Genomic DNA, 27169 nt, shown 5'->3' on the forward strand with positions numbered 1-27169 from the left:
AGCGCGCATAAGATACGGGGGGGGGGGTAGACGAAGGCACGACGGCCGTGCCAAGGCACTGCGCATTACGCGGGCACGCGCGCGAGGCCGCACGCACGCGCCGCGAACTAGCTGTGCGCACGTCGGGGCCGCGCGCTAGCCGAGCTCAAGGCCACGCGCCATAGGCACGTTGGGCCGAGCTCGAGGCCGCGCCGGGGCCGTCACGACGCGAGCAAGGCACGGCGGGGCGAGCGGGCAAGCACGCCGGGGCAAGCGAGCACGGGCGAGCGAGGACGCCGCGGACCACGGCGGGCGAGGCACGGGCGGGGCGAGGACACGGCCAGCCACCACGCCGGGGCGGGGACGGCGCGGCCGAGCCGGGGCGGGGCGGGGGCGGCCGAGCCGGGGCGAGGCTCGCCGGGGACGGGCGCGGCGGGGGCGGGCGGGTCACCGAGGGGCGGCCGAGCCGGGCACGGGGCGGGGCGGCTCGCCGGAGGGGCTGCCGAGGCCGGGCGGCGTGGGGCGAGGCCGGGCCGAGGCGGGGCGAGGTCGGGCGGCGCAGGGCGAGGCCGGGGCGGGGTGCGGCCGGCATGGGCGAGGGCGGGCGCGGCCGGCGGCTCGCTGGAGGGGCGGCCGAGCCGGGGCGCCGAGCGGATGGGGCGGGGCGGCTCGCCGGAGGGGCGGCCGGCCGGGGCGAGCGCGCCCACGGCGCGGGGAGGGCGCCGACAAGAGGGGGAAGGAGGAGGAAGGGGAGGGAGAAGAGGGGAGGGGGAGGGAGGACCTCACCGTGGGCGAGGCGGGCGGCGGCGGCGCGGGGGAAGGGGCGGCGGCGGCGCTAGGGCGGCGGCGGTTAGGGTTAGGGAGAGGGAGAGAGGGAGGGAGAATGACGGGCAGGGCCCGCGGGGAGGGAAATTTTGGAAGAAAAAAAAGGGGAAGGGGGCGGCTGGGCCGCTTGGGCCCAAAGGGGGAGGGAGGAGCGGCTGGGCCGGCTGGGGCGGCCCACGACGGGGGAGGGGGGCGCGGCTGGGCCGCCGCGGGGCCCACGCGGGAAGGGGGGAAGGCCGGTTGGGCTGGCCGGCTGGGCCACGCGCACCAAGGGGGGGGCAGCTGGGCCGAAATGGGGAAGGAGGGGGAGGGGAGAGAGGAAAATTCGGGGCGTTACAAACCTATCCCCCTTAAAAGAATCTCGCCCTCGAGATTCAGGGTTGGCTAGCAAAGAGCTCAGGGTATTTAGCCATCAGATCGTCTTCACGCTCCCAAGTTGCTTCTTCCTCAGAGTGGTGATTCCATCTGACTTTGCACATTCTCATGGTCTTCCTTCGGGTGACTCTGTCTGCGGTCTCAAGGATTTGCGTTGGCTTCTCAACATAGGTCAAGTCCTCCTGGACTTCTAGATCTTCCACTGGCAACTGCTCCTCCGGCACACGCAAGCACTTCTTCAACTGAGACACATGAAAGACATCATGCACAACAGACAAATTTTCTGGCAGACTGAGCTGATAAGCCACTTCTCCACGCCTTGAGAGAATTTGGTACGGACCAATGTAGCGGGGTGCTAGCTTGCCTTTGACTCCGAACCTTCTGACTCCTCTGATCGGTGACACTTTCAGGTAGACAAAGTCTCCGACTTCAAAACTCAGCTCTCTTCTTCTTGTGTCTGCATAGCTTCGCTGCGTTGATTGCGCTATCTTCAAATTTTCTCGGACCATCTTGATGTTCTCTTCAGCTTCCAGCAGAATGTCTGGCCCGAATACTTGTTTTCTCCAGGCTGATCCCATTGCAATGGAGTCCTACAACTCCTTCCATAAAGCGCCTGAAATGGTGACATCTTCAAACTGGCCTAGTAACTGTTGTTATAGGAAAACTCTGCATAAGGCAATCTCTTATCCCATCCGGACTGATCTTGCAACGCACAAGCTCTCAACATGTCTTCAAGAATTTGGTTGGTTCTTTCGGTCTGACCATCTGTCTGCGGATGATATGCTGAACTGAAATTCAGATGCGTGCCCAAGGCTTCATGCAACTGCTGCCAGAAATGAGAGGTGAACTGTGTTCCTCTGTCTGACACTATCTTCTTTGGCACACCATGGAGACAAACGATCTGAGACATATACAACTCTGCCAATACTGCACTGCTGTAGTTGGTCTTGACAGGTATGAAGTGGGCTGACATGGTCAAGCGGTCCACTACTACCCAAATGGAATCATAGCCGGCTCGAGTGCGAGGCAATCCGACTATGAAATCCATACCGATTTCATCCCATTTCCACTGAGGAATTTGCAATGGTTGCAGCAATCCAGCTGGTCTCTGGTGCTCTGCCTTGATCCGCCGACAACTATCACACATAGCCACATGCTCTGCGATTTCCCTCTTCATTCCGTTCCACCAGAATTTCTTCTTCAGATCCTGATACATCTTCTTACTGCCAGGGTGAATCGAATAGGCTGTCTCATGAGCTTTCTTGAGGATCAACTCCCGAATGGATTGGACATTAGGAACGCACAAGCGGTCTTTGAACCATATCACACCTTCTGCATCTTCCCAAAAATCTTTGCCTCTGCCATCTAGAATCAGTCGCCGGATCTCACTGATCTTCTCATCGTTCTTCTGCGCTTCTTTGATTTCTCGCTCCAAGGTAGGTTCCAACTCAACTGTGACTCCTCGTGAATTGTTCAGAAATCCGAGGCTCAACCTGTCAAACTCCTTGGCCAACTCATAAGGCATCGGACGAGCGACCATCAGGTTGACTTGACTCTTCCTGCTCAAAGCATCTGCCACTACGTTTGCTTTGCCTAGATGGTAGCGAATCTCTAACTCATAGTCTTTGATCAACTCTAACCATCTTCGCTGCCTCATATTCAACGCTAACTGAGTGAATATGTACTTCAGACCCTTGTGGTCTGTGTAAACATCGCATTTCTGTCCATACAGATAGTGCCTCCATGTCTTCAGTGCGTGAACCACTGCTGCCAACTCTTGATCATGGATTGGGTAATTCTTCTCATAAACCTTCAACTGTCAGGACGAGTAAGCCACAACTCTTCCCTCTTGCATCAACACGCATCCCAAACTGGTGTAACAAGCATCACAATACACCAAGAAGGGCTTGTGCACATCAGGCAAGACCAGGACAGGCGCTGTAGTCAACTTCTCTTTCAGCGCTTCGAAGGCCTCCTGGCATTTTTGGGTCCAATTAAACTCAACCTTGTTGCCTAGCAACGCTGTCATTGGTTTCACAATCTTTGAAAACCCTTCAATGAATCACCGATAATATTCGGCAATTCCAATGAAACTCTTGATTCCTCGAGCATCTGTTGGCGCTTTCCAGTTCAGAATGTCTGCCACTTTCTTCAGATCCACAGCCAATCCTTCTTTGTTGATTATGTGACCCAAGAACAGGACTTCATTGATCCAGAATTCACATTTGCTCAACTTTGCATACAACTGGTGCTCTCGCAATCTCTGCAATACCATCCTCAAATGATCTGCATGCTCTTCTTCGCTTTGAGAATAAATCAGAATGTCATCAATGAATACCACCACAAACTTATCAAGATAATCCATGAATACACTATTCATCAAGTTCATGAAAAAGGCTGGCGCATTGGTCAAACCAAAAGACATCACAGTGAACTCATACAAACCATACTTGGTAATGAATGCCGTCTTCGGAATGTCCGAAGGTCGGATCCTGAGCTGATGATAACCTGACCTCAGATCAATCTTGGAGAACACACTGGCTCCTCTCAACTGGTCGAACAGATCTTCTATTCTGGGCAAGGGGTACTTGTTCTTGATTGTGACTTCATTCAGAGCTTGATAATCGATACACATCCTTTTGGTGCCATCTTTCTTCTCCACAAATAGGACAGGGGCGGCCCAAGGCGAGGTGCTTGGCCGAATGTAACCTTTCTCTGATAGCTCATCAATCTGCTTCTTAAGTTCAACCAACTCTAGTCCGGATATTCTGTAAGCTCTCTTAAAGATGGGGGCGGTTCCAGGAAGAAGCTCTATGGCAAACTCAACTTTCTGCTCTGGTGGCATGCCCGGTAAGTCCTTTGGAAACACATTTGGGAATTCGGACACAACCTTGATACTCTCAATTGGCTCTGCTTCACTGCTATCAACGACCATCTCATAACAACTTCCTTTCTTTGGCTCAAGCGGGACTAACTCGGTCACCACTTCCTCTCCTAGTGGAGACACCAACTTGATTGTCCTCTTATCACAACTGATAACTGCCTGATACTTATCTAGCCAATTCATCCCCAGGATGACATCTATTCCCTGAGTACCCATTACTATGAGGTTGGCGGGAAACGCTATCCCCCTTATTTCCACACATACATTCAAACAAATGCTATCGGCTCGAATTCTACCACCGGCTGAGTCAATTTGAATGGGGGTTGACATGGTAGTAATTGGAAGATTATGTGCTTCTACCCATGATGCAGTAATGAAAGAATGCGTTGCTCCAGTATCAAATAACACTTCTGCAATATGGGAGTCGACTGGGAACATACCTACTATCATGCCGGGGGTTCCTGAACTGCTTCAGCCTCCAAATGATTCAGTCTTCCATGAATGTAACGCGGCTGAGAGCAGTTGCCTGCTCCAGGCTGAGACACGTTCTGCTTTGCTGGGGCATTGGCGCCTGACTGCTACTGGGCTGCCTTCTTTGGACATTGCATCACCCAGTGGCCTTGCTCTCCACAGTGGAAACATGCTCTGTTTCCGACCTGAGCTGGTGCTGCCTGATTGCTCTACTGGTTTGCTGGGGTAGGAAGACGAGGTGCTTGCTGATTCTGCCTCTGAAACTGACCTCCTGACTGATTGCTCTGACGGTTCTGATACTGGTGCTGAGGATACTGCCTTTGGAACTTCTGTTGCTGAGGTGGACGCTGGTTCTGCCTGAACTGCTGAGGTTGATTGCCTGAGAAACGAGGACGACTGCTGCTTCCAGGCTGGGGTCCACTAATCTTGCGCTTACGATCCTCCATCTCCTTACGCTTCCTCTCTGTCATGATTGCTCTGTCAATCAGGTGCTGGAATGTCGGGAAGGTATGATTCATTAGTTGATAGTGCAGAGGGTCAACCAAGCCTTTCAGGAAACGGTATTGTCTCTTGGCGTCGGTGTTGACATCTTCAGGAGCATAGCGAGACAATTGCAGAAACCTGTCTCGATACTCACTGACTGACATCGACCCTTGCTTAAGGGCCAGGAACTCCTCCTTCTTCACTGTCATCAGACCTACAGGAACATGGTACTGACGAAAGCTACCTCTGAACTCTTCCCAAGTGATGGCGTCGGGGTTGGCATGGGTGGCGAGATAAGACTCCCACCATGATTGGGCTGCTCCTCTGAACAGATGGGGACCATAAAGGACTTTCTCCCTATCATCGCACTGAGCGGTATGCAACTCCCGCTCCACAGTGCACAGCCAGTCTTCAGCATCCATGGGGTCAGAAGAGTGAGCAAACGTTGGTGGATGACCTCTCATGAATTCAGCACGCTTGTCCCTGGGCATTTGAGGCATCTGAGGCTGAGGTGGTGCCTGCTGCTGCTGCTGAATGGCGGCCAGAGTCTGACCGATGGCTTGGACTGCCTAAGTCTGCATCAGGAACATCTGCTCGATGGACATCGGGGGCGGGGGCGGCAGGTGCTGTTGCGGAGGCACCTCATCCTGCTGAGCGGCTCGCTCCTGCTGAGCACGCCTTCCTCCTCTGCGCCTGTTCTCTAACATCTGCAGAATGCAACCATACATCAGAACTGATCTTGCAAATCTTGCAGCATAATAAAAGGGTATAGAATTCTTCAGCAACACTGAACAGATGAGCATCTTCACTGATCTCCAACACAGACTAACACCGCTTCTTAGATAAAGAGGAAAGTGGAACAAAAGGCTTCCCAACTAAATAACTAACTCCATTAACATAGTAGGTAAACCAAAATGCAGGGGATGCCCACACTCTGGTGACAGTAATTACAAAGATCCAACTCAAACATAGTTCATCATGACAAACATAAATGCACAAGATATAGCAAACTACTCTGTCTAACTAAGACTAACTAAGAGCGAGACTAACGCTAAGACTGTAGCTTCTACGTATATATTTTGTATTAATTACAAGATCCAACTCTAACGAGCTATGGTTCTAGATTTATCTTGGTCTTGCAGTCGGGATTGCCATAAGACTGGCGTCCACGCCGAGGTGAGCGGTACGGGTGCTGAGTCCCGATGGGAGCGGGGGAACCATCATCCAGGTGACGACGTTCCGCGTGCTCAGCCCGCAGTAGGGCGATCTCAGCACGAGCCCTACTCAGCTCGTCTAGCGCATGGTCCAGCTCCGTGTTGAGCACGTCGGCTAGGTTGACTGTGCTGCTCAACCTAGGATTGTCCTCACCGACAGGTGAAACAATCACGCCTCCTGTGCTGCCAGATGAACGGCGGGGGTAGTACTTCAGGTTGAGACCGTCAGCTACCCCACCGAGAACCGAGCAGTAGTGCGAAAGCGCACGCCGTGCAGCATCTTGCATGGCCGCCTCAGCTGAGTCCCGCTCAGAGATAGAATAGTGCTCTGAGCAGACCTCAGCACCTTGGAGACTATTCTCCGGACGGCGCACCAAGCAGGTCGCCTCCCAGCGGTCCGGGTAGACCCCACGACTATGCTGGTAGACCACACATCGATACTCGATGGACCAGGTACGCCGGTTAAGTGCCCGACGTAGCAGGGTGTCGAGCGCATCATGGAAGTGACACCCGCGAGCAGCGTCGCGAGTGATGGGTCGAGCAACCCATCCTTCCGGCTCCTGGTCAGCAGAGAAGTCGGTGTCGTGGCTCGAGCTGTCGTCGCCGCCTCCGTCATCTGGGTCTCCTCCAGTAGCTACTCCAGAGGCTGGGGCACCCAGTGGTGGTGCAGGGGGCACCTCCAGAGGAAGCACAGGGGAGCAGCTCCTCACGGACTCTATCTCCTGGTAGAGCGAGAAAGAAGAGCCCTGTCGCTCCTGCTCCTGTCGTCGACGTTCCTGCTCCTCATGCAGGCGGTGGTGCAGCCTCTCCAAGAGGCTGGACTGTCCGACCACGGGACGGCGAAGCGGACGCTCAGCAAGGCGGGAGGGTAAGAAGGGGATGACGGACTTTCGTGCAGTGTGTCTAAGACGAGCCATCTACAAAAGACACCGCAAGCAAAAGAGTGAGAACAGAATTAATATGACCAGCAAGTAATGAACCATAAATAAATGAAGGATTAGAAATAAACATAATTTTCAGCAAGGTATAACATATAGTAGAACATAGGTTTGGTCGGTATGACCAACTTTTGAAGGGATATCAAAGTCAAGGCAGGGATAGAGGTCTATAGTCCTTAGAACGACCATTCTACTCTAGGTTAGCGGTCCTACAGTCAGCACGGCTTTGATACCACTTATGTCACACCCGGTTTTAGAAGGCAAACCGAATGCGAACCATGTACGTGCCAGGATCAGCAATTCACGTACACAGTAGTTACATAACATGGACATCATCACACAGTGCTCAAATGGTATTAAAAAGGGAAATAATAGTCGATTACATCATATGTCTGAGACATCCACATAGTCTTTACAATAATCAAAGTGCGGAAAAGAAACGTAGATAAACGCGGCCTTCACAGGCAGCCGACTGGGGGTTGCCGCTAACCCACGCCTAGAACTCGTCGTAGTCTTGGAACTCCTGGAAGTCTCCTTCCACAGCTTCATCTTCGCCTGAGCAGTGGTTGCAATGCTGACAACCTAGGGATGGGGGGGGTTTGGTGTGTAGAGCAAGGGTGAGTACACATCAACATACTCAGCAAGTATCCTGTTTGGCTGTAGTGGACTAGCTTTATGTGGGGATAAGTCAAGCAGTTGCTTTTAGTTGGTCAGATTATTATTTACTAGTAGAAAGCCAGGTTTTAACATTAACCCAAGTTATTAGCCCGATGTACCCTTTCCAAACGGAAAGAATGCCACTTACCAGCACCATTGTCATAACCAGAACCATCAATCTCATTGCCACCTGTAACCCAAAATGTCTCTGATCAAGTACCACTAATCACTGGAGCTCCCTTGGCCGCTCATAACCGTGAGCACGGCTGATATATCAGTTTTCAAACACTCTGCAGAGGTTGTGCACTTTACCCACAAGCCGTGATTCCCTTTCTGCCCAGAGAGAGCTACTCCCCATTGACCACTACCTAGGTGGCCTAGCAGGGCATCACTACGTAGCCTTTACAAAGATTCCCTAGGGCTGTAGCCGCCCGTTAGGTTTCCTAAATGCACCACACTCCTCCCCAAGGGGTCGAACCCAAACTTGGCAGAGCGAGCCGCATACACCGAGCCCCATAGACGGCACAACGGCTAAGTGAACTACACCCCGGATCCTCTAATTATTCAGCTAAGGGCATCTCATTCCACCCTCATGGTTGCACTGTTTTCCCGGGCGGTCATCCATAGAACAGGTCCTTAAAGAGAGGCACTCGAGAAACCGCTCGAGCCCCCTTAAAGGCCACAAGTACAACATCATAATAAGAGAAGGGAAAACAGCGTATCATAGATAATCTCATCATGTTCGTTGATTAGAGTTTGAGCAATAGCATAAAGCTAAACAATAATAATCCAACCCGAATAGGTAAACAAGGACATGGATAACAAAGCTAGTCAATCCTTAGGCATAAATGTGTAATGCGGGAGGTGAATTAAAGAATGAATAGGACAGAGATAGGTCAAGGGACACTTCTCCTGCGAGTTCTTCGGGCTCCTCGACCGAATCGTTCTCTATGCGATTGCAAGCATACATACATCCATCCATTCAAATTAGGAAACAAACAGTACACCATACCAGAGAACAAATAAAGTAAATGTGCATAGAATATCACATACGATAATGCATTTACCATGGTTAGAAAGAAAACAGGGGAAGGTCTCACAGGGGTTAAAGCTTACTCGAAACGTATTACGGGTAAACGAATAGCTAAGCGTTACGTGCTCTAGTTCTGCTTAGCTTCAATAATAAGGATTAGCTACATGCACTAATGCAAACGTGACCACTTTTAGTAGATTAACATTGAATGAGGTAGAAGATTAGCTATACAAATTAACTAACGTAACCAATTTCTAAATTGAGACTCCTATCTTATTAATATAAACAACGTGATTAGCGCGCATAAGATACGGGGGGGGGGGGTAGACGAAGGCACGACGGCCGTGCCAAGGCACTGCGTATTACGCGGGCACGCGCGCGAGGCCGCACACACGCGCCGCGAACTAGCTGTGCGCACGTCGGGGCCGCGCGCTAGCCGAGCTCAAGGCCGCGCGCCATAGGCACGCTGGGCCGAGCTCAAGGCCACGCCGGGGCCGTCACGACGCGAGCAAGGCACGGCGGGGCGAGCGGGCAAGCACGCCGGGGCAAGCGAGCACGGGCGAGCGGGCAAGCACGCCGGGGCAAGCGAGCACGGGCGAGCGAGGACGCCGCGGACCACGGCGGGCGAGGCACGGGCGGGGCGAGGACACGACCGGCCACCACGCCGGGGCGGGGACGGCGCGGCCGAGCCGGGGCGGGGCTCGCCGGGGACGGGCGCGGCGGGTGCGGCCAAGCCGGAGGGGCGGCCGAGCCGTGGCGCGGCGGGGCCGGTGCGGGCGAGGGCGGGCGCGGGGCGGCTCGCCGGAGGGGCGGCCGAGGCGGGGCGCGGCCGGCGCGGGCGAGGGCGAGGGCAGGCGCGGGGCGAGGTCCGGCGGCGCGAGGTGAGGCCGGGCCGGGGCGGGGCGCGGCCGGCGGCTCGCCGGAGGGGCGGCCGAGGCCGGGGCGAGCGCGCCCACGGCGTGGGGGAGGGCGCCGACGAGAGAGGGAAGGAGGATGAAGGGGAGGGAGAAGAGGGGAGGGGGAGGGAGGACCTCACCGTGGGCGAGGCGGGCGGCGGCGGCGCGGGGGAAGGGGCGGTGGCGGCGCTAGGGCGGCGGCGGCGGTTAGGGTTAGGGAGAGGGAGAGAGGGAGGGAGAATGACGGGCGGGGCCCACGGGGAGGGAAATTTTGGAAGAAAAAAGGGGAAGGGGGCGGCTGGGCCGCTTGGGCCCAAAGGGGGAGGGAGGCACGACTGGGCCGGCTGGGGCGGCCCACGGCGGGGGAGGGGGGGCGCGGCTGGGCCGCCGCGGGGCCCACGCGGGAAGGGGGGAAAGGCCGGTTGGGCCGGCCGGCTGGGCCGCGCGCGCCAGGGGGGGGCGGCTGGGCCGAAATGGGGAAGGAGGGGGGAGGGGAGAGAGGAAAAGGTTTTCCTTTTCTTCAATTTTAGATGAGTGATTTCCACAATCTCAACCAACCAAAATAAATGCATAGCTCGACATGGTGCGACAAACAAAATAAAGCATTTTAGGGTTTTTCCTTTACCCGAGATCTAAAGCCAAAACCCGCTATAACTTTGGAAAAGATCAAGGTTTAGCGAGGGGAAAAGGGAAAGGAAAGGGTAACGCCCGAATTTGGCGAGTGAAGAAAAGAAAAAATTCAACTCAAAAATTCGGGGCGTTACAGTGCAGTTGTATAAGGAGCACCGGGTACCTCGTTGTCGGGTCTGGCTGACTTTGGAGGCTCATCCCCTTCAGCCGGGTTGGCATTCTCTTGATTACGAGACAATTGGATTCAGGACGGACGACACCACTGAAGCGGCAGCCATGAAGACTCTGACGACTTTCTGTGGCTACCATCCCCTGGAGATGGTGATGCACCCCTTGGGACTCTTCCCTGCTGAGAAGAAGGATGACCCCATGTGGTGTAACCGCGTGAGCCATGTGAAGGATGTGTGGGCAATGTATCCTGACTTGGTTGGGAGGGTCACCGTTCAGTGCATGAGTGCGCTGTACCGCCTTGAAGCCCTTCAGAGCGACGCTATGGCACACCTTGCTAACATCGCTCAAACCGCCAAGCTCACTCTCGACAGTCGAGAAGATTTTGTGGTCGATTTATCCACTGAGTTGGTAGAGAAGGATCTGCAGGTGGAAAGGCTGAGCCAGCGCATTACCACCTTGGAGCAGTAGGTGGAGATCCGAGACAACACTATTGATGTCTTGGAGAACCAGCTCCACGATGTGCAAAGGGAACTCGAGGAAGCAAATGACCACCTGGACATGCACCACTTGGAGATGGAGGCCAATGAAGCCGGAAGCGAGGGAGAAGAGGCTCCTGAGGAACTAGGACCAGCCCCTAGTGCCAATGGGACTACCTCCGCGATGCCTCCTTCACCCGTATCCAGTGTCGCTTCCACCGCTCAGGGTTAATCAGTCACTTCGACACTTTTAGGCGGATAGAAACCTATGTGAGCTTAGTTAATGTCAGATTTTGGACTAGGCTTACGGGTACCTTTTCCCCTGATGTAACCCTGTGAACTTTTGGAATCTGTGGGATGTTTGTCACCATGTTATCTTCATTTCGAACCTAATATTATGATTATGGCATTTTTCCTTCCATATGAGATAATATCTTGTCGTCCGAAATTATGAGTTGGGATAACAATGGCGGCAATCTCTGTTTTCAGATGGCAGCTAGGCAGCGTCGCGGGCATAACGAGCAGGTTCCCCCACCACCTCCTCCAGCTCCCACAGTACAGGAGTTGATGGCCCAGCAGAATGAGATTCTGCGATAGCTCTTGCAGCGCCAGCCCCACCCTCAGCAGCATGGTGGAGGCTAGCATCAGCGACCTCCGGCAGCGGCAACCTACCAGGAGTTCCTGAGTACGCAACCACCCATGTTCACCAAGGCAGAGGATCCATTGGACACCAACATGTGGCTCCGCGTCGTTGAGCCAAGTTTCCCCTCCTCACGGGAGACTGCCCTGATGAAGCCAAGGCTCGCTTCACCGCGCAGCAGCTTTGCGGCCCCGCTCGGACTTGGTGGGACCACTTCCGTGCTATGCTCCCCGCTGATCATGAAGTGTCTTGGGAGGAATTCAAGACTGCTTTCAGAGGACACCACATCCCAGTTGGCATTCTTGATCGCAAGCTGAATGAGTTTCTGGCACTTAACCAAGGAACCCGCACGGTACTGCAGTATGCGCAAGCCTTCAACGACCTATGCCAGTATGCAGATTACCGTGCTGATTCTGATGAAAAGAAAAGAGACCGCTTCCGCAGGGGTCTTAACACCAAGCTGCGGGAACGACTCAACACTGTCCGGGCTGATAGCTTCAATGAGTTGGTCAACTTGGCCATCTCCCAGGAGGATTGCATTGTAGCTCACCGGGCAGAGAAGAAGAGAAAGGCACCAATGGCAGCACCATCCGCTCAGGCCTAGAGGTTCCGGATTGTTTCTCACAATCAGAGCAGGGGTTTCCAGCAGCAGGCAGGTGTAACACCCTGAATTTGGGGGGTATAAAATTTCTTTTCTAATATCCACCAAATTCAGGTGTTACCCTCTCTTTTCCAGGCCTTTCTTTCCTTTTGCCCAAACAGTGAGAAATTATTTTGTTTTGTATCTATGTGTAAACCTAATAAATCAAAACCCTAGAAGAGTTTTTGATTGTTGCATCATGCTGGAGCATATTCTTATTTTATTCGATGAGTGATTTTGTAGAGCGTGCATTTAATAAATAATTCGATTTGGAGCGGCAGAAAGAATAAAAAAGGGAAAGATAAAGGAAATATGAGAGAAAAGGAAAAGGCCCATCCCTTCTTTCCCTTCCCGGCTGGCCCACCTGGCTCAACCGCGCAGCCCACCCCGCGCGCGCTTCCGCAAGCCCACCCTGCAGGCCCAGCGCGCAGCTCGCGCATCCCGGCCCAACGCCCTAGCCTCGCTCGCGCTCCCCAACATGCCCGGCTTGCGCAACCTTCCGCGGCCCAGCGTGCTGCGCCCCTGTGTGGCCCAAGTCGCGCGCGTGCGCTCTCCCCAGAGTTGTTCCATGCCCCATGCCCTAGCGCGCCGCCCGCCCAGCGCCGCTCGCCCAGCCGCCAGGGCGCCGGCCCCACCTCTTCGCGTCGCGTCCCGCGCGCGCGTTGTGCGCCTAGCCTCGCGCAGCCGCACTCGTCCAACCGCCGCCACGTCCCTGCACCTGTCCCGCGGCCCAGCTCCCCTGCCTGCTCGCTCGCTAGCGCGCGGACGCATCGAGCCGCTTGTGTCGTTGGAGCCTAGGCCCCATGCGTCATCTTTGTTCTTCCAGCACCCATCTACAAGTTCACGTCGGGGGTCTCGCCCACGTCCCGTGTAGAGTGGAAACGGCTTCCCTAGCATCCTCCATTCAAAACCCACATCCCTCATCTACCCCCCATCTCCCTGAAACTGCATCCGCTCCTCTTCATGCCTCGTAGCATTGTGCCGCAGCCTCGCCCGCACAACCGTCATCTACACTTGCTCTCGCCTCGCCGCTGCTCGCCGTGTGTGCCTGGCAAGCTCGCCGCCAGCGCAGCCGCCGTCTCGCGCTTGCCGTGTGGAGCAATCGTCGCACACTCGGAGTCCCAGCCGCTGCGCCGAGCTGGAGTTCTCGCCCACACTCGCACCGCGTACAGCCAAGTGACGCACTCGTCGTGCTCTTGCTCCTGCGCCGTTCGTCATGCACATCATCATAGGTGAGAATCCTCTACCCTCCCCTCCATCCCTCTCCATTTTGTGACGTCACATGTTAGCTTCGCGCCGTTGGCCGCCGGCGCGCATCACCGGCCGGCGAGGTCGTGGCCCTGTGCAAGGCCCCTCCCCTCCGCCCACTCGGCCATGACGCAGCCGACTCCTTGCCTAGCCTCGGGTATGGCCGCCTAGGGCCGGCCAGCCGCCCCATCCCCTGTCGGTGAACCCCGCCCCTGCTGGTGCTGCGCGAGCGCCATGCGATGCGAGTTGAAGAAAACTACTGTTGCATGCGTGAGAAGATAAAATCGCATGGGCTCCACTGCATGTTGCATGACGCATGTAGTTCTCCAATCCCATGCTCTGCGTTGGAGAGAAACCGCTAGGGCCCCACCTTGCATGCAAGTGCTCCAAACCGGATACGTGAATCGCGCAGGGAAAAGGAACCCCTCCCCTCCACAACATATCCTGGGATCTTCTTTGGCCTGCCCCTGTGGCCTTGCATGTGGCAAATTCCCAGCCAACGAAATAGTAGCACATCGTTTAATCCACGATTTATTAAATGTGTTAACCTATATGTTAGATGTTCGATGTATTTCATTTAAGTCGCATTAGCTTCATAGTAATACCATGAACATGTTAAAAAATATTATTTTCTCATGACACATATTTTATTCATTCATTTATTTGTTTGTTTATTCAATGATTATTGAAATAACAATCTAAATAAAACTCGTTTGTAGTTATAATTTGAACTTCTATAAATAAATGTTAACATGATTAATGTCCATGTAAATGCTTTTTATTTAATACTCGCTTAATGTAAACACAACGTCAATCCAGTAATTCACGTATGTCGTGTCTTTTAAAACATGATTGTTTAAATTACAAGATCTACGCAATGTTTCTATAAATATAATTTGCATCGTAAACCTGTTTCGCCACATTAACTCTATAATAATGATGATTACATGTTGGTAACATTAATTTATCACGACGTGTGTTATAATTAGTTAATTAGTTATTTACCCGATGGTTATTAAAATGACTTTCTAATTAAAACTAGGCAATAGCACTAATTTACGCTTTATAAATACATGATCAATGTAATCATGCCAATTCAAATGTTTTTGATTTAATAATTATTTAGTATAAACATGATATCTGTTAGAGAGTCTCGTGAGTCGTGCACGTCATCACACTGCCTGCGCATTGTTCGCACATGTAAGACATTCGTCGTCGCACCATCGATGCGTTGTTCGCGCGTGTTGTTCTTGTGGCACGCGTGTTGTTCACGCAAGTCGTTGCGCGTCGTCGTCATTCCTTCGCGCGCCTCGCCGCGTGTTGCTCGCGCCTGTCGCGCGTATCTCGCGTGTCGATCACGTGTATCGTGCAGCGTCTGCGCGTAATAATAAATTGTTTTCGCTTATAAGCATTCACGTTAATAACGTTAATCTGTCAGGCCTCATATTTTAAATAACTTATTTAATGTTTGTTCAACTAATATTGATTGGATTAATACTCCCATTAGATTATGATTAGTTTCCAACTTGCACCTTGATAATAAACTAACATAGTTAATGTTAGCTTAACCACATTTTAGTTACTTAATATTTGTTTAGTAAAAATGTGTTACCTATTTAGTTTTTTTTGTCTGTCGCGCGTGCTGTTCCGCACGCGGTGGCATGCTGGTTCGCGCGTCGTTCGCGCTGGTCGCGCGTGCTGTTTTGTGTGTCGTCAGCATGCTATGTCTCGCATGTCCGTGCGTCGTTTGCATGCTGTCGTGTTGGGTTCACCGTCGTCACGTTGTCTGCGCGTGCCGCGCGTGGTGCGGGCTAGGTCGCGTGCGGTCGTGCTGTTTCACGCGTGTATTTTGTCTCGCTCCACTAATTCGCACCGCTTAGAGCCGCTGATATTTAAATTATTTATTTAACTAAGAACTGTTAGTGTGGCTAGCTAATTAAGACTGTACGATAGCTCTAGTTTCATTTTAAATAAATATCGATTAATATAATCAGGTTAAACTAAATGTTATGATTAATACTTGTTTGTTGTAGACGCGATAGCTTGTCGAGCGTAGCTCTAACTGGCGTGTTTCTTACCCTCGCGTAACCATAGAAACGTTCTCTATTTTATATTGCTCGTTTTTGTGACATGTTATCTTGTATGGTGTAATGTTATTATGCATGTATATGTTTGTTTGTCTGTGTTTGTTCGTATTCGCTGCGCGACGCCAATAGATCGTGATATGTTTCCGAGCTTCGAGGGATCAAAGATCAAGCGTTGGTCCAAGTGATCCAGTTCTTCGAGTTCCACGAGATTGAAGACCCTGAGCATCTGTTTGGTGAAGGCAAGTGTCCTCTGACCCATTATGTCCCATTCACTTTTAATGCACTGTCCCGCATTACTTAATTGAAACCTAAGGATTGACTAGCTTCCCATTTACCTTATCCTTGTTTACCTTTTGGGTTATCATGGTTAGCTTTATGCTATTGCTTTACTTTAATCAATGAACATGATGTGAATACTTATGATACTATGATGTTATCCCGATGATGTTCCTGTGATACTATAGGGGGCTCGGGCTGTTTCCTGAGTGCCTCTCCGTAAGCACCTGTTTGGGGAGTGACAACCCGGGATAACAGTGCAACCATGAGGGTGGAATGGGACACCCTTAGCTGATTAATTAGAGGAACCAGAGGAGTAGTTGGCTTCGCCGTAGGGCCGTCAATGGGGTCCGGGCACAGTACTTGCTCTGCCGAGGCTGGTTGCAGAGGTTCTTGATTTGGTTTTGTTAGTCACCCTTCCTTTGGGGAGATGTACTGTGTTTATCAAACTGGAGAAACCTAACGGGCGGCTATGACCTCTGGGAAATCTTTGTAAAGGCTACGTAGTGATACCCTGCCAGGCCACCTAGGTAGTGGTTAATGGGGATTAGCTCTCCCCGGGCAGAAAGGGAATCATGACTCGTGCGTAAAGTGTGCGACCTCTGCAGAGGGAATGAAACTGATATATCAGCCATGCTCACGGTTAAGAGCGGCCTTGGGATCCTCTTTGATTAGAGATACAGATGTTATGAGACACAATGGTTTTATTTATGGTTTTGGTTCAATGATGATAATGAGGTTTCCTCGATGAGGAAATGGTTCACGGGTTGGTTATATGATAAAACTTGGCTTCCACTAATAATAAATACCTGACCAACTAAAAGCAATCTGCTTTGACCTTAACCCCAGATAAAGCTAGTCCACTTCAGCCAAACAGGACATTTGCTGAGTACGTTGATGTGTACTCATCCTTGCTTTCACAAAACACCAGGTTGCCTTTGGTGCAATCTATGCTCAAGTAAAGAAGAAGGCGTCGAGGCAGATTTCCAGGAGTTCCAGGACTTCGACGAGTTCGAGGATTAGGCTAGCGACCACCCCCAGTCAGCTGCCTGTGGTGGGTTTATTTACGTTGGCTACGTTTCTATTCTGTGTACTTTGATTATATTATGTAAATGACTCTAGTCTTTATATTATTACTTACTCTTTATTGTTATTCGAAGCATTGTGCTATGATGAGTCATTTATGTAATCGCCGTGTACGTGAATTTCTGATCCTGGCACGTACATGGTTCGCATTCGGTTTACCTTCCAAAACCGAGTGTGACATAAGTGGTATCAAAGCCGTGTTGACTGTAGGACCGCTGACCTAGAGTAGCATTGGCCATTTTAAGGACTTATTGACTATTACTTCACCTCATCCTTGATTCTACTTCAAAATATTAGTCATACTGACTAATTCTATGTTGTCCTCCTATGTATCCCCTTGCCAAAAGTATTTTATTTGAGTATGGTCTATAATTTTCTCAATCCATTAGATCTGATCTCACTCTTGTGCTTGGGACATCTTTGTAGATGCCCCCTGACCATAACCTTCTTGTCTTTTGGGGGTTCTCCCCTCTTTCGTCATTAAGTTGCTACCGTTTAGCAATCTTTATTCCCTTGGTATTGACATGCTGCATCTTTTGGATTCTTCCATACCCTTACCCCTTAATTCAAACACTTAACCCTGAAAACTCGGTTGCCTATTTTTTACATTTCAGATTATGTTTTCATGACCTTCCTGTCTTTTGAGATCCCTTCCTATTTCATTGTTAAGTCATTACTTTTCAACAATTTCTATTCCCTTGGTCTTAGTATGCTCGTGTCCTAGGAGTCTTGCATACCCTCGTATTTTTATGTATGCTTATCTTTCATACCCAATGACTGTTCAAGACATTTTAGTTAACATATCCTTGACCACTCTTGTTTCCTAATGATCCATGAGCAGCCATTTTATTTTGCACACCCGTGGTAATCTCTTTGCTTCCTTATAACTTCCCTCGGTAATGAATTCTTACTTCAACCATTCTATTGAAACATCACCTATCTTACCTTGATTGTTTTCTCCACTTCGCCATTTCGCAAGTCTTGCCTTAACTCTATCCATTGTTATGCCTTTCGTTATTATCACCTTCGCCTTTGACACCTCTATATCTTACCTTGATGTCTATATTATACCTGTGCTCCAAAACCTTCTCTATTTCGTCTCAATTTTAAAAGTTGAAGGTTACCTATTTTCCCTTAGTTGTATCCTATTCCTCGTCGCTTGCGAGTTTTTAGCTCCACCCTTTATTGTCTGTTACTACCTTTACCTTCATCGTCTCTCCATCTTACATTGATGACTATCTTATGTCTGTTATTTAAAATTCCCTCTCTCATCTCAATTCGATGGAAGTGTTTTACTTATCCTGCCCTTGGTCGGAACCTCGTCTTTGCTAGGTGTGAGTCTTATCTTAACTCCATTCTTTGTTGTACTCATACCACTGGCTCTTCTATACCTTCATCTTTTCTCTTATACCCTTGACTGTTATCGCCTTTGACCCTTACGATATCTATGTCTTCTACTTAAATGCCCATCTTGAACTTATCCTTTAAAAGCCTCCCCTTTCTTTCAACCCAGCTTGAGAGTTGCGAGTTACCTACCTCTCCCTTGATTTCTCTTCACCTCTTTTCGTCTTACAAGTGTTGTCTTAATTCCATACTTTGCTGTGTTTTGATTTTCTATCACCATCACCTTGCCATCCCTCGATCTTTACCTTGATGCTCATCATACACCCATATTTTAAAGTTTTCCCTCCCACTTCAGTTCAAGAGTGTTTTCTTACCCCTCCCCGCTCTTGTTCGTACCCCATTCCTCTATCACGTTGCAAGTCTTGTCTTAACTCGATCTTTTGGTGTGCTTTTGTCTGTTACCTCCTTTACCTTTGTCATCACTAGATCATCCCATGATGATTATCCTATGCCTACCATTTGAAATATCATCTTTCCCATCTCGATTTGAGAATGGTGTTTTACCTATCCTGACCTTGGTTGCATTCTCTCCCTATCGGTTACAATCCTTGCTTTAGCTCCATCCTTTATTATGCTCATGCCCCTATCCTGCATGTCTTATTATTCCCCTTGCCTTTCGATGGCCTTAGAGTAGTTTCCCCTTTTGTAAGGAAAGATCGCCATCTAGTTAACATTAACGTGTAGCAACGAGATGTTTGTTGCTGGATGCTTGTGATGTTTGTCTTTGTGTTATGACTGATTTGCTTCTTGTGATGAGTGTTGATGTGTTGTGGCCCTTGGTCCGCAATGACATCAGTTTACTAACTGATTGCCATAGAGTAAGGTAGATGGGTGCTCTCCCTTTTCTCTCTTTAATCCATCTATGCTTACCTTTTTCTATCTATACCCTTCCCTCTTGCACCTATCCAGTTGGCATTAGTTAAGATCAGAGTCGGCAACAGCGTCATCAAGTGCATATCAATGCTCCTGTTAAAGGGGTTAGCCGCTAACCCCAATGAAGACCATGCGATCAACATCAACCAACAAGATCAGAGTGGCGCAGCGAAAGCGTGTGTGGGTCCTAACCCACTGGTTCAGGAGATCCTCAAGAATTGCATTAGTTGGTCTCGAGCATCTGAAGGTCAAAGCAACCAGTTCACAAGTTAAGCTTGCAGATTCAAAGTCAACTCAAGAAAGCCGTGAACAGCCTATGAACCAACATTGTTTTCTTGCTAGCTTCTTCTTGAATATCGGGGGTGAGATTCCTGTTAAGTGGGTTAGATCTGTAACACCCTGAATTTGGGGGTATAAAATTTCTTTTCTAATATCCACCAAATTCAGGTGTTACCCTCTCTTTTCCAGGCTTTTCTTTCCTTTTGCCCAAAGAGTGAGAAATTATTTTGTTTTGTATCTATGTGTAAACCTAATAAATCAAAACCCTAGAAGAGTTTTTGATTGTTGCATCATGCTGGAGCATATTCTTATTTTATTCGATGAGTGATTTTGTGGAGCGTGCATTTAATAAATAATTCGATTTGGAGCGGCAGAAAGAATAAAAAAGGGAAAGATAAAGGAAATATGAGAGAAAAGGAAAAGGCACATCCCTTCTTTCCCTTCCCGGCTGGCCCACCTGGCTCAACCGCGCAGCCCACCCCGCGCGCGCTTCCGTCAGCCCACCCTGCAGGCCCAGCGCGCAGCTCGCGCGTCCCGGCCCAACGCCCTAGCCTCGCTCGCGCTCCCCAACACGCCCGGCCTGCGCAACCTTCCGCGGCCCAGCGTGCTGCGCCCCTGCGTGGCCCAAGTCGAGCGCGTGCGCTCTCCCCAGAGTTGTTCCGTGCCCCTTGCCCTAGCGCGCCGCCCGCCCAGCGCCGCCGCCTGCGCGCGACCTCCCAGCGCCGCTCGCCCAGCCGCCAGGGCACCGGCCCCACCTCTTCGCGCCGCGTCCCGCGCGCGCGCGTTGTGCGCCCAGCCTCGCGCAGCCGCACTCGTCCAACCGCCGCCACGTCCCTGCACCTGTCCCGCGGCCCAGCTCCCCTGCCTGCTCGTTCGCTAGCGCGCGCGGACACATCGAGCTGCTTGTGCCGCTGGAGCCTAGGCCCCATGCGTCATCTTTGTTCTCCAGCACCCATCTACAAGTTCACGTCGGGGGTCTCGCCCACGTCCCGTGTAGAGTGGAAACGGCTTCCCTAGCATCCTCCATTCAAAACCCACATCCCTCATCTACCCCCATCTCCCTGAAACTGCATCCGCTCCTCTTCATGCCTCGTAGCATTGTGCCGCAGCCTCGCCCGCACAACCGTCGTCTACACTTGCTCTCGTCTCGCCGCTGCTCGCCGTGTGTGCCTGGCAAGCTCGCCGCCAGCGCAGCCGCCGTCTCGCGCTTGCCGTGTGGAGCAATCGTCGCACACTCGGAGTCCCAGCCGCTGCGCCGAGCTGGAGTTCTCGCCCACACTCGCGCCGCGTACAGCCAAGTGACGCACTCGTCGTGCTCTTGCTCCTGCGCCGTTCGTCATGCACATCATCATAGGTGAGAATCCTCTGCCCTCCCCTCCATCCCTCTCCATTTTGTGACGTCACATCTTAGCTTCGCGCCGTTGGCCGCCGGCGTGCATCACCGGCCGGCGAGGTCGTGGCCCAGTGCAAGGCCCCTCCCCTCCCCCCACTCGGCCATGACGCAGTCGGCTCCTTGCCTAGCCTCGGGTATGGCCGCCTAGGGCCGGTCAGCCGCCCCATCCCCTGTCGGTGAACCCCGCCCCTGCTGGTGCTGCGCGAGCGCCATGCGATGCGAGTTGAAGAAAACTACTGTTGCATGCGTGAGAAGATAAAATCGCATGGGCTCCACTGCATGTTGCATGTCGCATGTAGTTCTCCAATCCCATGCTCTGCGTTGGAGAGAAACCGCCAGGACCCCACCTTGCATGCAAGTGCTCGAAACCAGATATGTGAATCGTGCAGGGAAAAGTAACCCCTCCCCTCAACAACATATCCTGGGATCTTCTTTGGCCTGCCTGTGTGGCCTTGCATGTGGCAAATTCCCAGCCAACGAAATAGTAGCACATCGTTTAATCCACGATTTATTAAATGTGTTAACCTATATGTTAGATGTTCGATGTATTTCATTTAAGTCGCATTAGCTTCATAGTAATACCATGAACATGTTAAAAAATATTATTTTCTCATGACACATATTTTATTCATTCATTTATTTGTTTGTTTATTCAATGATTATTGAAATAACAATCTAAATAAAACTCGTTTGTAGTTATAATTTGAACTTCTATAAATAAATGTTAACATGATTAATGTCCATGTAAATGCTTTTTATTTAATATTCGCTTAATGTAAACACAACGTCAATCCAGTAATTCACGTATGTCGTGTCTTTTAAAACATGATTGTTTAAATTACAAGTTCTACGCAATGTTTCTATAAATATAATTTTCATCGTAAACCTGTTTCGCCACATTAACTCTATAATAATGATGATTACATGTTGGTAACATTAATTTATCACGACGTGTGTTATAATTAGTTAATTAGTTATTTACCCGATGGTTATTAAAATGACTTTCTAATTAAAACTAGGCAATAGCACTAATTTACGCTTTATACGCTTTATAAATACATGATCAATGTAATCATGCCAATTCAAATGTTTTTGAATTAATAATTATTTAGTATAAACATGATATCTGTTAGCGAGTCTCGTGAGTCATGCGCGTCATCACACTGCCTGCGCATTGTTCGCACATGTAAGACATTCGTCGTCGTCGCACCATCGATGCGTTGTTCGCGCGTGTTGTTCTTGTGGCACGCGTGTTGTTCACGCAAGTCGTTGCGCGTCGTCGTCATTCCTTCGCGCGCCTCGCCGCGTGTTGCTCGCGCCTATCGCGCGTATCTCGCTTGTCGATCACGTGTATCGCGCAGCGTCTGCGCGTAATAATAAATTGTTTTCGCTTATAAGCATTCACGTTAATAACGTTAATCTGTCAGGCCTCATATTTTAAATAACTTATTTAATGTTTGTTCAACTAATATTGATTGGATTAATACTCCCATTAGATTATGATTAGTTTCCAACTTGCACCTTGATAATAAACTAACATGGTTAATGTTAGCTTAACCACATTTTAGTTATTTAATATTTGTTTAGTAAAAATGTGTTACCTATTTAGTTTTTCTTGTCTGTCGCGCGTGTTGTTCCGCACGCGGTGGCGTGCTGGTTCGCGCGTCGTTCACGCTGGTCGCGCGTGCTGTTTTATGTGTCGTCAGCATGCTATGTCACGCATGTGTGTGCGTCATTTGCACGCTGTCGTGTTGGGTTAGCCATCGTCACGTTGTCTGCGCGTGCCGCGCGTGGTGCGCGCTAGGTCGCGTGCGGTCGTGCTGTTTCACGCGTGTATTTTTTCTCGCTCCACTAATTCGCACCGCTTAGAGTCGCTGATATTTAAATTATTTATTTAACTAAGAACTGTTAGTGTGGCTAGCTAATTAAGACAGTACGATAGCTCTAGTTTCATTTTAAATAAATATCGATTAATATAATCAGATTAAACTAAATGTTATGATTAATACTCGTTTGTTGTAGACGCGATAGCTTGTCGAGCGTAGCTCTGACTGACGCATTTCTTATCCTCGCGTAACCGTAGAAACGTTCTCTATTTTATATTGCTCATTTTTATGACATGTTATCTTGTATGGTGTAATGTTATTATGCATGTATATGTTTGTTTGTCTGTGTTTGTTCGTATTCGCTGCGCGACGCCAATAGATCGTGATCTATTTCCGAGCTTCGAGGGATCAAAGATCAAGCGTTGGTCCAAGTGATCCATTTCTTCGAGTTCCATGAGATTGATGACCCTGAGCATCTGTTTGGTGAAGGCAAGTGTCCTCTGACCCATTATGTCCCATTCACTTTTAATGCACTGTCCCGCATTACTTAATTGAAACCTAAGGATTGACTAGCTTCCCATTTACCTTATCCTTGTTTACCTTTTGGGTTATCATGGTTAGCATTATGCTATTGCTTTACTTTAATCAATGAACATGATGTGAATACTTATGATACTATGATGTTACCCGATGATGTTCCTGTGATACTTTAGGGGGCTCAGGCTGTTTCCTGAGTGCCTCTCCGTAAGGACCTGTTTGGGGAGTGACAACCCGGGATAACAGTGCAACCATGAGGGTGGAATGGGACACCCTTAGCTGATTAATTAGAGGAACCAGAGGAGTAGTTGGCTTCGCCGTAGGGCCGTCAATAGGGTCCGGGCACAGTACTTGCTCTGCCGAGGCTGGTTGCAGAGGTTCTTGATTTGGTTTTGTTAGTCACCCTTCCTTTGGGGAGATATACTGTGTTTATCAAACTGGAGAAACCTAACGGGCGGCTATGACCTCTGGGAAATCTTTGTAAAGGCTACGTAGTGATACCCTGCCAGGCCACCTAGGTAGTGGTCAATGGGGATTAGCTCTCCCGGGCAGAAAGGGAATCATGACTCGTGGGTAAAGTGTGCGACCTCTACAGAGGGAATGAAACTGATATATCAGCCGTGCTCACGGTTAAGAGCGGCCTTGGGATCCTCTTTGATTAGAGATACAGATGTTATGAGACACAATGGTTTTATTTATGGTTTTGGTTCAATGATGATAATGAGGTTTCCTCGATGAGGAAATGGTTCACGAGTTGGTTATATGATAAAACTTGGCTTCCACTAATAATAAATACCTGACCAACCAAAAGCAATCTGCTTTGACCTTAACCCCACATAAAGCTAGTCCACTTCAGCCAAACAGGACATTTGCTGAGTATGTTGATGTGTACTCATCCTTGCTTTCACAAAACACCAGGTTGCCTTTGGTGCAATCTATGCTCAAGTAAAGAAGAAGGCGTCGAGGCAGATCTCCAGGAGTTCCAGGACTTCGACGAGTTCGAGGATTAGGCTAGCAACCACCCCCAGTCAGCTGCCTGTGGTGGGTTTATTTACGTTGGCTACATTTCTATTCTGTGTACTTTGATTATATTATGTAAATGACTCTAGTCTTTATATTATTACTTACTCTTTATTGTTATTCGAAGCATTGTGTTATGATGAGTCATTTATGTAATCGCCGTGTACGTGAATTTTTGATCCTGGCACGTACATGGTTCGCATTCGGTTTACCTTCCAAAACCGGGTGTGACAGCAGGCAGATGGGTGATCAGGCCACCTCAGTAGCAGCAGTCAGCACCCAACCGCTTTCCAGCTCCCGCTCCAAGGAACAATCAGTCTCCGCAGCAGCAGCAGTTCCGCCAGGGCAATGGGAACAAGTGTTTCACTTGTGGCAATGTGGGCCACTATGCCAAGAATTTTCCCAGGAACCAGCAAAGGCAGGTGTCAGCACCAAATCAAGACAAGGGAAGAAAGCAGAAGGTACAGGTCAGGCAAGGGAAGCTCAACTTCACTACTCTGGAGGAAGTACCTGAGGGAGCTCCTATCATGACCGGTATCTTTTCAGTTTATAATCAACCTGCTTTAATTCTGTTTGATTCTGGTGCATCTCATAGTTTCATTAGCCAAAAGTTCAGTGCTAAATGTGAACTGCCATTCTCTCACTCAAAAGGGTCATTTATGATAGTCACACCTAGGGGTAAAATTTCAACTAATCAATTAAACCAAAGTGTGCCTATTCAACTGGGAAGCCACGTTGTCAAAGCCACCCTTCTTGTTTTTGGTTTGGAAAATGTGGACATTATTCTGGGAGCTAATTGGATGACCTTGCACCAAGTTGTGCTTGATGTAGCTAGTCGTACCGTGGAAATTAATTCTCCGTTATGTGGGAACTTCACCTTAATTCTGCCCAGTCAGGGTTCTACTCAGTCATGTGCTTTCTCTATGACGGAGTTACCTCTAAAGAAGATCCCAGTGGTCTGTGAGTATGCAGATGTCTTTCCTGATGAATTGCTAGGAATGCCACCAGACCGAGATATTGAATTTGCCATCGAGTTGCAACCGGGAACGACACCAATTTCCAAGAGGCCCTACTGAATGCCACCCGCTGAGTTGGCAGAATTGAAGAAGCAATTGCAGGAGTTGCTGGATAAGGGATTTATTCGCCCAAGTACTTTGCCTTGGGGATGTCTAGCACTGTTTGTGAAGAAGAAGGATGAAAGCTTGAGGCTGTGTATAGATTACCGCCCTCTTAGTGCGGTAACTATCAAGAACAAGTATCCTTTCCCTCATATTGATGTTTTTTTTGACTAGTTGGTCAGGGCCAAGGTGTTTTCCAAGATAGACCTTCGCTCCAGCTACCATAAGATCAAGATACGAGCAAGCGATATTCCGAAGACAGCATTCTCAACCAGATGTGGGCTATATGAATTCTTGGTGATGTCATTCAGGCTGACAAATGCACCAGCATATTTCATGTATCTGACGAATTCTGTTTTCATGCCTGAATTGGATTCGTAGTGGTTTTCATCGATGATATCTTGGTGTACTCTAAGAACAAAGAAGAACATGTAGGGCATTTGCATGTAGTGCTTCAACGTCTGCGAGAGCACCAACTTTATGACAAGTTGTCCAAGTGTGATTTTTGGCTAAAGGAAATCAAATTCTTGGGTCACACTATCTCTCAGGCAGGAATAGTTGTTGATCCTGATAAGGTGCAAGAGGTGATGAACTGGAAGCCACCAACAACTGTCCGTCAGATTTGGAGTTTTATGGGATTAGTTGGTTATTACCGAAGATTTATTCCAGATTTCTCTCGAATTGCAAAGCCTATAACTGAGTTGCTGAAGGAAGAAGCCAAGTTTGTTTGGAGTCAGAAGTTCGAAGATGCCTTCCATGCATTAAGGCAGCATCTGACCACAGCACCAGTGTTAGCGCAACCCGACAACAACAAGCCTTTTGATGTATATTGTGATGCCTCTAGCACACAACCGAGTCATTGCTTATGCCTCAAGAGCACTCAGGCCTCATGAGCAAAATTATCCCACTCATGACCTCGAGTTGGCAGCAGTGGTTCATGCATTAAAAATGTGGAGGCACTATTTAATGGGAACCCACTGCAACATCTTCACTGATCATAAGAGCCTTAAGTACATCTTTACTCAGGCTGATCTCAACATGAGGCAGAGAAGATGGCTAGAGCTGATCAAGGATTATGACCTGGAGGTACATTATCACCCAGGAAAAGCCAATGTGGTAGCAGATGCCTTGAGTCAGAAGTTGCAATGCAATTGTATTCTGATGGATTCTCGCATCAACACCTTGTGTGATGAGTTGAGCAAGATGCAAATAGAAGTGATTCCTTCTGGTGCTCTGTCTCACATTTCTGTCGAGCCAGCTTTGCAAGACCAGATCATCATGGCCCAGCTCAGTGACAAAGGAGTGCAGATTATCAAGAAGAATCTCCATTAGAAGGTTGAGAAGTATAAATGTTTCCGCAAGATGAAAAGGGTGTATTATGGTTCAAAAGCAGATTGGTGATTCCTAAAAACAAGGACCTCAAGAGGAAAATCTTGGACAAGGCTCATCTCTCCAAATTCTCTATGCATCCGGGAAGCACCAAAATGTACCATGATATGAAGCCTTTGTATTGGTGGACCAGAATGAAGAGGGAAATAGCCCAGTATGTATCGGAATGTGACACTTGTCAGAGGGTAAAGGCAAGCCACTTGAAATCAGCTGGAGCTTTGCAACCCCTATCTATACCTTCGTGGAAATGGGATGACATCAGCATGGATTTCATCGTGGGTCTGCCCAACACCTCCCGTCATCATGATTCGATTTGGGTTA

The sequence above is a fragment of the Zea mays genome, chromosome 2 (assembly GCF_902167145.1).
Source record: "Zea mays cultivar B73 chromosome 2, Zm-B73-REFERENCE-NAM-5.0, whole genome shotgun sequence".
NCBI classification, from domain to species: Eukaryota; Viridiplantae; Streptophyta; class Magnoliopsida; order Poales; family Poaceae; genus Zea; species Zea mays.